The 12,384-nt window shown below is 47.9% G+C and overlaps 1 pseudogene; it reads right to left on the minus strand.

Annotated features, from left to right (window-relative positions):
• Positions 1 to 12,384, minus strand: part of LOC141984373 (INO80 complex subunit E pseudogene) — a 14,450-nt pseudogene continuing 2,066 nt past the window's right edge.

The following is a 12,384-nucleotide window of genomic DNA, read 5'->3' on the forward strand; positions in this document are numbered from 1 at the left end:
CTCATTGGTCATTTTGGTCAGGTGCTAGCGAGGTTATCTTAGCTTCTTAACCCTTTACAGGTGAAAGGGTTTTTCCTCTGGCCAGGATGGATTTAAAGATGTTTACCCTTCCCTTTATATTTATGACAAAGGCCCTGGCCCAGCTATTGGGAATCCAGTGCATCGCCCCAGGTGGCACTGGTTGACTGGAGAGGCCCTGCCTATGGGAGCTGCTGAGCTAAACAGCACTGTTCTGGGTATGTGCTGTGCAACAGTTAATAAAGGTAACCTGTGTGAGATCTGACTCTGAGCTGCATTCAAGGAACTATAAAAATTGGGTGGAGTGCAAGTACTGGGCAAGATCTTTACACTCAGGTAACTGCATATAGCATCCTTCTGTTTGTCCAGCTCTCCGCATGCCCACACTAGCTGTCACCAGCACCCTTCAAGGCACTGTTTGCAGAGACAGACTGCAACCTCCTTTGTTCGTGACATCGTACCCAAGTGTTACCTTGTTCTGAGTCTGCCTTCCCCAAGGTCCCAGAGGCATGGGTCTGAGACTGTCCCCGGGTAATAGGATGTCAGACCCAACTGAGATTTCCTTCTACAAAAGCAGATTTTCTAACTGGATTGTCAACAGAGGGAATTATAAAGGAACCTGATGTGCATGATGTACTTCCCGAGACAAATACAATGGAAATTCTTTTTTAAACCAAAATCCTGTTTATTTGGTTAATTTGCATGTCTGGAGCCTGTTAATGCAACTGTAAAAGAGGTGAATTAAACTGGGGGGGGCCTCCTGGGGCCCCCACCACAGTGCTGAGATGTGTGTATCTGTGGGGCTGCCCCCAACACCCCTATTCCGGGATATCTATGACAAGCTCGTCATCCCCGTCCAGGGGGTCTTCGCCACTCCCCTCCCCCGCGTAACTGAACATTTGCTGGGGCACAGTGCTGAGGATGGTAGGGCATTGGAGCTTGGAGGAGAGGGGGGTCAGGGGGCCCCCCCGGGGCAAGGAGAAAGGGAAACCCCCCACCACTGAGCAGTCGGGATGGGTGACCGGTGTCAGGGACACCTTTAGCTTGCAAGTGCCCTTGGCCCGTTGCTCGGGGCGGGCGTGTTCGGGGTGGGGAGCACAGGGCTCTGGCGCCAGGTACTCAGAGGGGAACGGGCTGTAGTGGGGGGAGGCCAGCAAGCTTAGATAGGGGGAGGGCGCCCCCGAGCCCTGCAGGGGGAAGCCCGAGGTCTCCTGGAGAGAGAGGCCAGAGGACGATGGGGACGAGGCTCCGCCAAGCTGGGGGCCCCGCTTCCTCTTCAGTGGCTGCGGCTCCGCCCCCTTCGGCCCCTCCCCGTCACTGTTCTCCGAGGAGGCTGTGGTCTCTGAGTCTGACGATCCCTCATCCATGTGTTCATGCTGCAGCAGCCAATCCAGAAGGAAGCTTTTATCCCACGACACCTTCAGCAGCTTCCTCTGGGCCTTGAGAAGCTCCTCCTGGAAACACTCCTGCTCGTAGATCAGCAGCTTCAGGTGCCGCTTCAGGGCCCGGTAGTGCTGCTTGTAGCCGCTGGGCTCCGCCTCGGCCCCATTCATTGCCGGCGGCTCCAGATGTTAACAAAGGCCTGTAGAACATACCTGCGAATCAGTCACATCTACAAAGAGCTCCTTCCCTCTCCCAGCTGAGAGAGCTCCCAAGGTAGGGTTTAACAGCTAGAAAAATCCCTCCTTCCTTCACAAGAAACCAACTTTATTCTACCAAACATCTATCCTGCTGGCCAAGGAGATCGGTTACCCCCTGCATCATCTTCTGTAGCCATTTGGCCTGACTCAGACATCAGCTCAACTCCCCACAGGGACAACTATCAGGCAATAGCTGCCATCAAGAGAAATTATTGGGGCTGAACTTTTTTATTTGCCTTTTTGGTCCACATAAAGGACATGCCAAGATTAGACTAAACCAGGGGTTCTCACAAAAAAATTTTTGGTGGCCACACTGACAATTTTTCCTAGAATAATTAACTTTAGGAAAAACAAATAAATATGCACATATACATGTCCAAATCATTGTAATTTATTTATGTAGGTTTTTTTTTTCAGAATCAGTAATAAAAATAGGTCCAGGAATGAATAGAGACAACTGTACATTAAACAGAATAGAAACACAAATAAGACGCTTTGCATGTTCTTGTCTTTTTTTTGTTGTTGTTTCTGCTGGAGATCCCAGGGCATGGCCACTAGTTAAGTTGAGGGGATGGAAGGCCATAAGGGTCGAGGAGGTCTCCCTGCTGAAGGCCTAAGGGCTTCTTCTCAACCCCCCTTAATAAAATTCAGGCCTGGCTGGTTTAAATAAGCTCTTTTGCTCTTAAAACAATGTTGCAGCCGCAAATAATGCCTTATAGTGTAAGGTTTGCTGACGCCAAGTTAAAGATAACAGAAAAGACAGCTACAAGGCCAGATAGAATGTGCTGATTGTTTAAGTTGCTAGAAATGCTTGTTAAAGGTTGAAGAAAATAAATATTGTTGTAACCCATATAAGAGAGGCGGAGTATTTGTGTAAAATTTTAATTGGCTAATGTGTAGTACAGTAGCATTAAGAAATATAAAAGTGTGTAATAACCTGCTCTGATGTGCAGGATTTGAAATTCTATTCTCCCTGTACCTTGTTTGCAGCTGCAAATAAACTTTTCTGCTTCTCCACCCCATTGTAATTATTAAGTAACGCACACCGGATAACGAACTCCCCCTGCTGTTGTTCGCCTCTGGCACTGGGTGCCGGCAACAGCTTTTGGCGTCCCAACGTGGGGCGACGAGGCTGCTATTTAGCCTTGCCTGGATCCCTCCTGGAGGTCGAGGATTGCAGCGACAACCGACGCCCAGCGCACACCGGTGAGTTCATCGGGGGCCTCGGAGGAGACGCGATTTGATCGACCCCGGAGGGCATAACGGTGCAATGCACTCATACAGTGGAGAAGCAGCTGTGGGCGACGGTGGGGAACCGGTCCCTTAAATAAGGTAGGAACCTTTTTAAAATCCGGATTATATGCTCTGTTGGAACCTGGGGACGCCCAGAGTTACCCTGTAGGTATGGAACAGGAACAGAGCATGGGAGGTAGGGTACGGTGCACGCCCCTAGAGTGTATTTTAGTAAATTGGAAGGTATTTGGATCAGATCCGATGACAAGGGTAAATTGAAGTGATTTTGTACGGCTGACTGGCCTCAGTACTAATTAGAGGACCAGGAACAGTGGCCTCCCGGAGGATCACTAAATCATAATACAATCCTCCAGTTACTCCTGTTCTGTCAGCGAACGGGGAAGTGAAATGAGCATTCGTATGCTTACTTGTTTATGACCTTGTGGTCTCGTTCTGATATTTTACAACGCTGTAATTTAACCCCAATTGGCCCGGTAGCAATTAATGTCAGTCCCTGGACCCCCACCCCAAATGTAATGGTAGATCCGGTGTCTCCTTCGGGCCCTACACCCACACAGAGTGAGGCTCCTTCGATCCCTACACCCACACAGAGCAAGGCTCAGAGTAAGATTCCTAGTGAAGCTCATAGTGAGGTTCGAGCTCCATCTGCTGAAATATACCCATTACTTACCAAGACTAAAAATTGCTCGGAATGCAGCTGAGGGTAGGCCAGCCCTTACCATGCAGGTCTATACTCATGCACCTTTTAATCCTATGGACCTGGCCGCTTTCAAAGCACAGGCTGGAGAATTTTCTATCAACCCAAGCAAGTTTGTATCAGTTTTTAAGGGATGTCGTAGTAGCTACAAGCCAACTGGGATGATTGTAATGTCCTTCTGCGAACATTATTGACTGAGGTTGAACAAGAACAGGTCATAGCTAAAGCAAGGGAGGAAGCAAAGAGGCGATATGACCAGGACCGTAACAATATCCCGACCCCAGATGATCAGGTTCCCATAAAGGATCCTAGGTGGGACCCAAATAACAATCAGGCTATGACCCACCTCACCTCCTATAAGGAGCTGCTACTGTATGGACTCCGTCACGCAGACAGAATAATTGGACTAAACCATATGAGGTAGTGCAGGACCCAAAGAAAAGCCCTGGAGCCTTTTTACAGCGCATTCGAGACACGATCCGACAGTATACTAATGTAGATCCTAATGATCTGCAAACTGAGGCAATTATTAAAGAAATATTTACAAGCAGGGCAGCCCCTGACATTAAGAGAAAGCTACAGAAAAAGGAGGATTTGATGGGTATGACCATGGCACAGATTTTAGAAGCAGCAAATCGAGTGTATAGTTTAAGAGAAGTGGAGAAGGAGAAGAAGCAAGTGAGATTGATGGTAGCGGCGGTGCAGGCAGGCACGAAGGGAAGTGAACGAGAAGGAAGGGGCCGTGGACGCGGACGTCCAGGCCTGCAGGAGAAACGACTGGGGCGCAATCAGTGTACCCTGTGTCGGCAAGAGGGACACTGGAAGAATGAGTGCCCAAACAAGAAGGAAAGGGGGGGTACCTCTATGATGGCGATAGAAGAACAGGAATAGGGGTGTCAGGGGAGTTGGATCATCCTACCCCCGGAACCCTGAGTAAAAATGCGGGTGGGAAATGAAGAAATAGATTTTTTTTTAGTGGACTCTGGAGTGGCGCGAACTGCTGTAAATCAACCCCTTCAGTTGCCAGTAGCAGACTCCGTCACCTTGACAGGAGCCACAGGCAAAGATGCCAGGTGCCTAGTGTATACCCCAGCAGAATGTGCTTTGGGGAACAGAACCATATCCCATAAGCTGGTATACCTCCCTGAATGCCCAACACCGTTGCTGGGACGGGACCTGCTGTGTCGCCTAGGTGCCACCCTGCATTTTACTCAAGATGAAATAACCCTTACCTTACCCCCTGAAAATGCATGGATTATGGCCCTTGCAGTTAAACCCTCGGCTATGCAAGCCCCAAAATGGGACCAGTGGAAAGTCCAAGTGTATCCCCTTGTGTGGGCATCAGGGATCCTAGGAAAAGCTACTCACCAAACCCCCATTCATGTCCAGCTCATACCCAGAAAAGGCCCAGTGCGGGTAAAGCAATATCCAATCAAAAAGGAAGCCAGAGAGGGGTTACAGGAAACCATAGATCGATTTCTAACATACGGTATTCTCCGGGAATGTCAGTCATTTTACCCGTACAGAAACCTGATGGTACGTACCGGCCAGTACAAGACCTAAGGGCAGTTAATGAATGGGTTAAGACTCTGCACCCTCTTGTCCCTAACCCGTATACCCTATTGGCTTCTATAGGGGGACAGCATACCCATTTTTCAGTTTTTGATTTAAAAAATGCTTTTTTTGCCATCCCAGTTGACACCTCAGCACAGAAGATTTTCTCCTTCGAATGGGAGGACCGGAACAAAGTTAAAAAGCAACTTTGCTGGACAGTGTTAGCCCAGGGGTTTAAAAATTCACCCACCCTCTTCGGTCAGGCTCTGGCCAGAGATCTGGAGGAGTGGAATAATGAGAAAGTCCTCCTTTTGCAATATGTAGATGATCTGTTAATTGCCACTGTGGGCTTAACCCCCTGCCTTAAAGCCACCGTGAGTCTCCTGGATTTTGTGGGACTCCAAGGATATCAGGTAACACAAAGTAAGGCTCAGATTGCTCTCCCGCAGGTACAGTACCTCGGGTTCTACATACGGCAGGGGGAACGCTAGCTTTCAAATGGAAAAAAAGGAAGCCATATGCCAAGTTCCTATCCCGAGTAATCACAAGCGGCTCAGAGCATTTCTGGGGATGGCAGGCTTCTGTAGGATATAAATCCCAGAGTTTAAACTATGGGCTAGACCCCTGTACGACTATGTAAAAGGAGCAGACCATGACCCCTTTCATTGGACCCCAGAGGCTGACAGGGCATTTAAAATCCTGAAAAGAAAGCTGATGGAAGCCCCGGCTCTAGGTCTGCCAGATCTCTCCAAACCATTTCAGTTGTATGTACATGAACGAAAGGGGGTGGCCCTGGGAGTACTCACACAGCTGCTAGAAGCATGAAAACGTCCGGTGGCATATTTTTCTAAACAACTGGACCAAGTAGCCAAGGGCTGGCCAGCGTGCCTGCGGGCAGTGGCAGCCACCGCCCTGACCTGGCAGAAGCAGAGAAACTGACACTAGGGGGAACAATACAGGTTTTTACACCACACATGGTACGTGCTTTATTGGATGTTAAGGGCGGCCTCTGGCTCACACAAGCGAGTATGGCAAAATACCAAGCAAAGCTCTTAGAGAACCCTGAGGTCACGCTGCAGCCTTGTCCATCCCTTAACCCTGCCACCCTCTTACAAGAAACTGAGAAACAGGAACATGACTGTTTGGAGATCATAGATGCCCAATATTCTAGCTGCCCGGACTTAAAGGATGTGCCCCTTCCAAATGCAGATTATGAGTGGTACACTGATGGTAGCAGCATGGTGATAGATGGGCAAAGAAGGGCGGGTTATGCTATTGTGACCCTCAATGACACCGTGGAAGCTGAAAGTTTGCCCGCTGGGACCTCCGCCCAGTTGGCTGAGCTAGTGGCCCTGACCCGTGCACTCAAACTGTCCAAAGAAAAACGGGTCAATATTTTTCACTGATTCCAAATATGCTTTTGGGGTGCTGCATGCTCATGCTGGCCTGTGAAAGCAGAGGGGACGCTGACAGCCCAAGGCTCCCCAGTCAAGTACGGGCCCCAAATTCTCCGGCTTCTAAAGGCAGTACTACTCCCTTTGGAAGTGGCGGTGGTACACTGTAAGGCCCATCAGAGGGAGGATCAAGATGTGACCAGGGGTAATACCAGGGCAGATAGAGAGGCAAAGCATGCTGCCACCCTGCCATCCCCTCAGACTGAAAACACCTATATGCATGCCCTTATCCCATCAGTGGGGGAGCTCCTGACCCCTCAATATTCTGGGGAGGAGAAACAGCTAGCTGACAAACTTGGTCTCCAGGAAAAGGAGGGATGACTTCATTCCCCGGAAGGAAAAGTCCTCTTACCAAAGGGCCTAATTCTGCCAGTATTACAGAAATTACATCAAACCACTCATGCTGGCAGGAAGGCACTTACCCAACTAATGGGGAAAGTACTTCATAACCTCCAGACACAGACCCCTGGCTGCCCAGGTACCGGCGAAATGCCTAGTCTGTCAAAAGAATAACCCCCGACCGGGACACCCAGTACCACCAGCGGCCCTGAAACCCACTCCAGGCCCCAGAGTGGCAAATAGACTTTACTGAGTTTCCCTGGACCCAAGGGTTCAAGTATCTCCTTGTTACAGTGAATAGATTCAGTAAATGGCCAAAAGCCTTTCCATGTCGCAATTGCACTGCCAGAACAGTGGCTCTCAAGTTTGTTAAGGAGATTATTCCTCGCTTTGGACTTCCCCAGTGGATGGAATCTGACAATGGAACACACTTCACATCAAAAATCGTCCAAAGCATCTCAGACACCTTACAGATTCCCTGGAAACTCCATACACCCTGAAGACCGCAAGCCAGTGGGGTAGTGGAGCGGACCAATCAAACCCTTAAGCGACATCTCTCGAAAGTATGCCAGAAGGCCTCCCTACGGTGGCCTGATGCCCTGCCCCTAGTTCTGCTCCGCATCCGTGCTCTCCCGAAGGGTAGATTAGGGCTCAGTCCCTTTGAAATTATGTTTGAAAGGGCATGGCCTATAAATGGTACACCGGTTGTGTCAGGGGGAGAGTGGAAATTGGGAAATGGGTTTCTGTTTCAGTATATGTGTTCCCTGTCTGCTGTTCTTTTGTCTCTTCACAGGTATACTAAGGATTCCCAGCCTCTACCCTTGGACTTGCCCATCCACTCCCTGCAGCCTGGTGATTCAATGCTTGTATGTACCTGAAAAAATGAGCCCCTCCAGGAAAAGTGGAAGGGACCCTATACCGTCCTGCTGGTCTCCCACACGGCAGCAAAGGTCAAGGGACACAAAAATTGAATTCATTATACCCGGCTGAAAGCCGTGTCAACCCCCCCGACTGAAAGGTGGACCGTGCATTCAGCCCCCTCCACTGAGGATCTTGGACGAAAATTACTATTTAAACGGCAGCCCATCGGAAAGGCAGGAAAATAGATGAAAGGGTATATTTTATTCCCCCTCTTGGCCATGTGCCTAACTGGTACTGCTGTTTCAGGCATTGTACCCGTAAATACCTGGCTGGCACTGGCCCAGAGTGCAGTGAACGCAACGTCGTTTTGTTTGCCACATAAATTTTCAGTGGGTGCAGTCATGGAGACTTGTTTTATTGGCGTATGTGCAGCCCCAACCCTGGGTCAGCATTATTCCCTGTTAAAAACCGTAAATAAAACATTTACTTACACTGATTTATATACCCTCGGATCTGCCCAGGATACGTTAGATGCCTCCATGTTTTCTTATTTCTGAGCCAATACAACCCTTGCCCCCTCTTGTATGAGGTTTGTAAATGCTACTCACATTGGGAAAAACCTCACCAATAAAAAAACTGAAATGTAATAACAGTGTGAAAATCTCCTTTGCCTACGGGCACATGAAATTGCCAGCAGGGTGGTTCCTTATATGTGGCAGACATGCGTATTCCTATGTCCCGGCCAATAGTTCTGGGGGGTCCCTGCTCTCTTGGTCGCGTGGCCCCATTGATTTTTCCATACCCTCCGCAGTTATCTGCCCGTCATAAAAGGGATGCTATTCCCCTTGATTCCACCTGTAGGTCAGAGGTAACCTTATTCTCAGAGAGTGAGGCAGCAGCTCTGGCCTTTTCTTTAGTTGATATCCCTGGGCTTGTGGTGCATAATTATCACGCAGTAAAGCACCTTGCCTGCACGGTGGCAAAGGCCATTAACTTAACCTCAACTGTCCTGGCCCAACTCTCACATGAGTTAGGGGAAGTACGTCAGGGTATGCTACAGAACAGGCTGGCTGTGGACTATTTGCTTCTACGCCATGGTCACCTATGCCAGGAGTTTGCAGGCATGTGTTGCTTTAATATAACAGATGCAGGGCCATCCGCAGAAGCTAATTGACAACGCCTAAAGCAGCTGGTAAAGGGCATTCATCAGCAAACTGGGGAGAATTGGCTAGGCTCTCTATTTTCTGGTTGGGGCCTTTCCCCGTGGCTAAGTGGGTTGTTTAGCCTATTATTTAAGTTTTTTTTCCCTGTATTAATCATGTTATGTTTGCTGTGCTGTATGTGGTCCTGTGTAAAAATGCTTATTTTGCATAGTTTTAAAAATTTTAATTTTATGCATAGCCCGCTAGTAAGTAAATAAAAATAAGAAAACTCAAGCAATAAAAATGAGTATTCTCAAAAAAGGGAATTGTAGGAGACCCCAGGGCATGGCCACTAGTTAAGTTGAGGGAATGGAAGGCCATAAGGGTCAAGGAGGTCTCCCTGCTGAAGGCCTAAGGGCTTCTTCTCAACCCCCCTTAATAAAATTCAGGCCTGGCTGGTTTAAGTAAGCTCTTTTGCTCTTAAAACAATGTTGCAGCCGCAAATAATGCCTTATAGTGTAAGGTTTGCTGATGCCAAGTTAAAGATAACAGAAAAGACAGCTACAAGGCCAGACAAAATGTGCTGGTTGTTTAAGTTGCTAGAAATGCTTGTTAAAGGTTGCAAAAAATAAATATTGTTGTAACCCATATAAGAAAGGCAAAGTATTTGTGTAAAATTTTAATTGGCTAATGTGTAGTGCAGTAGCATTAAAAAATATAAAAGTGTGTGTAATAACCTGCTCTGATGTGCAGGATTTGAAATTCTATTCTCCCTGTACCTTGTTTGCAGCTGCAAATAAACTTTTCTGCTTTTCCACCCCGTTGTAATTATTAAGTAACGCATACCGGGTAACGAACCCCCCTTGCTGTTGTTCGCCTCTGGCACTGGGTGCCGGCAACATTTCTTTTGCTTTTTTTAAAGATTTGCTACCTAGCAAGTCTGCTGCTGTGAAAATGATATTTGTATGTTTATTAATATCACTTTTCACAGCAGACTTACTCAGCCCTGGGACAAATTAAGCCCAAGATGTGGAGGTGGGCAGGGAGGCAGCAGGGCCAAGGGACAATGGTGGGGTGGTGAGCCTGGGGCTGGAGCCTGGAACTTTAGCCTGCCACCACATGGATGGAGCCCAAAGCCCTGCAGCCAAAGGAGACTCTGGAAGGGGGGCAGGGCCCAACCCCTGCTGGCGGCCCTGGGAGAGGGGCCACTGCTTTGCACCCCCCCCCCCCAAACACGGCCCAGGAGACTGGCTGCAAGAAAAGCCCCTGGTGGCCGCATTTGAAAAAATGCTGGACTAGACTAGTCGAAGTAGGGGTTTGACTAGATGACCCTTGTGGTCCCTTCTAACCCCATGATTTTTGTGTTAAAAAGGGAAAGGAAAGTTCAGTTTGTTTTTTACATTAGAAATGCAGCTCCCAGCTACCCAGAGAGGCTCGATAGCTGGATTTCTACCAGCCTTCTCCCTGAAGAAATGTCCCAGTCACGGCTGCAAGGATAGGAGTAGTACATAGAGCTCCAGCCCCAGGAGCTGATATTTTAACTACAGCATCTAAGCCTGCTCAGAGCTAGGGTGCATAACATGGTGGATAAAGCACTGCTGCTACCTTGTCTTCTAGGAGAATCTACCAACACTTCAGAAATAAAAGAAAATACAAAAGCCATTAAGGATACTTCCCAGACAACAGCAACAACCAGTTATAAAATGGCCACTTTAAATTTGGCAGAGACAAGCAGCTGCTGTGCTAAATGGTGAGCCCCCTCAGTATGCTGGGAAAAAGTTCACACTCGAGAAGGGTATGTTAGTAGGCACAAAAGGAATTGTTTCTGTGTAGCTAATATTAAAGGAGGGATGACCAGAGGCTGCATAAACTAACTAACCAACCCACCCAGGATTAGATGTCTGTATTCAGGGTTTGTCTACACAGAGAAATTGACTGGAATGGGCTATTCTGCCATTGCTCCTTTGGTGGATGTGCTATTCCAGAATAAAAAGTTATTTTAATTCCACAATAATTACTCTGCTGTGGAAGTGCACTAATAATTCTTGAATAAAGTGACTTTCATTCTAGAATAGTATTCCAGTCAACTGCCCTGTGTAGATAAGGCCTAAGCAGCCTGCAAGTGACTTCTGGTGGTAAAGAAGACAATAAGTATTTGAGAGAAGCTTACCCCTATCCACATGTGATACAAACAGGAGCTAAATAACTATATCTATGCTAAATCCCAGAAGGACAGGGCCCAGTAAGATCTGAAGATGTTGGTTAGAGCAGAGATGAAGAGCCAAGATGATGTGTCTTCTTTCTCTCTCCCCAACCCCTCAACTCCACATGCAATGAATATGACAGAACTTATGCAGACAATGACCACACTGGACAAGGTCAAGCAGTAAGGGAGACTAAAGTGAAGCCTTTTATAGTTATCTAGCTACCACAGAAGATTTATTCATAACTGCTGAGTCTGTTGCTTTACCAACAGACCTCACTAAAGAGAATTCAAAGGTTGTGGTCCCACAGTCTTGTTACTGCAACATGCTTTTCTGCAAGTCTGCACTTACTCAGTAATTATTTTTGGTCAATGATTGGCCATGGAAACCAACACACTAGATGTATACAGTGAGTGTGTTTGGATAGAAAACCACACTTTCAATATAGCTGCCAAGATCTGCACAATTTCCTCAAGGGGTGCTTTTTCAAATAAGCCGGAAATCTGGAAGTCACTAGGCTCCCAGTCCATCTGAACAACTGTCGCTTAATTATTTCAACCATGTTTATCCCCATCCGGACACCCTCATTCACCCCATCTTCCTTAATTCCCCTCCCTGGCCAAGTTGAAAGACTCTGACTCTGTTGGCTGGACGTAACATCTTGCTGTACACAGGGCCTGATCCCTTTATCTGCACAGAGTAAGGGTTAGAATCATAGAATATCAGGGTTGGAAGGGACCTCAGGAGGTCATCTAGTCCAACCCCCTGCTCAAAGCAGGGCCAATCCCCAATTTTTTTTTACCCCAGATCCCCAAATGGCCCCCTCAAGGATTGAACTCACAACCTTGGGTTTAGCAGGCCAATGCTCAAACCACTGAGCTATCCCTCCCCAGCTTGCTTAAGGTGCTTGCACCATCCATCTGGTATCAGTGGGAGCAACTGCCTGGAGGTCTTACTGAGAACAGCACATGCAGGGAGAAGTTGATAGAGCAGCAAATCTTCAGCTACCTGCACATTTCATGCCACCCACAGTCCTGGCTATCAGATCCAAAATCTGGGATAGTTTGGGTCAATCTGAGACTGTCGCCTGCTCTTCCCACATCTGACTCCTCAGATAGGAAGCTGTCATAGTCAAAATCAAATTGGATGCATGGGATCAAGCTGGAAAATCCTCCCTTCTTGCGGTCGTTGATACACTGCAAGATCACAGCTTGATGCATG

Source organism: Natator depressus, chromosome 3 (genome assembly GCF_965152275.1).
Source record: "Natator depressus isolate rNatDep1 chromosome 3, rNatDep2.hap1, whole genome shotgun sequence".
NCBI classification, from domain to species: Eukaryota; Metazoa; Chordata; order Testudines; family Cheloniidae; genus Natator; species Natator depressus.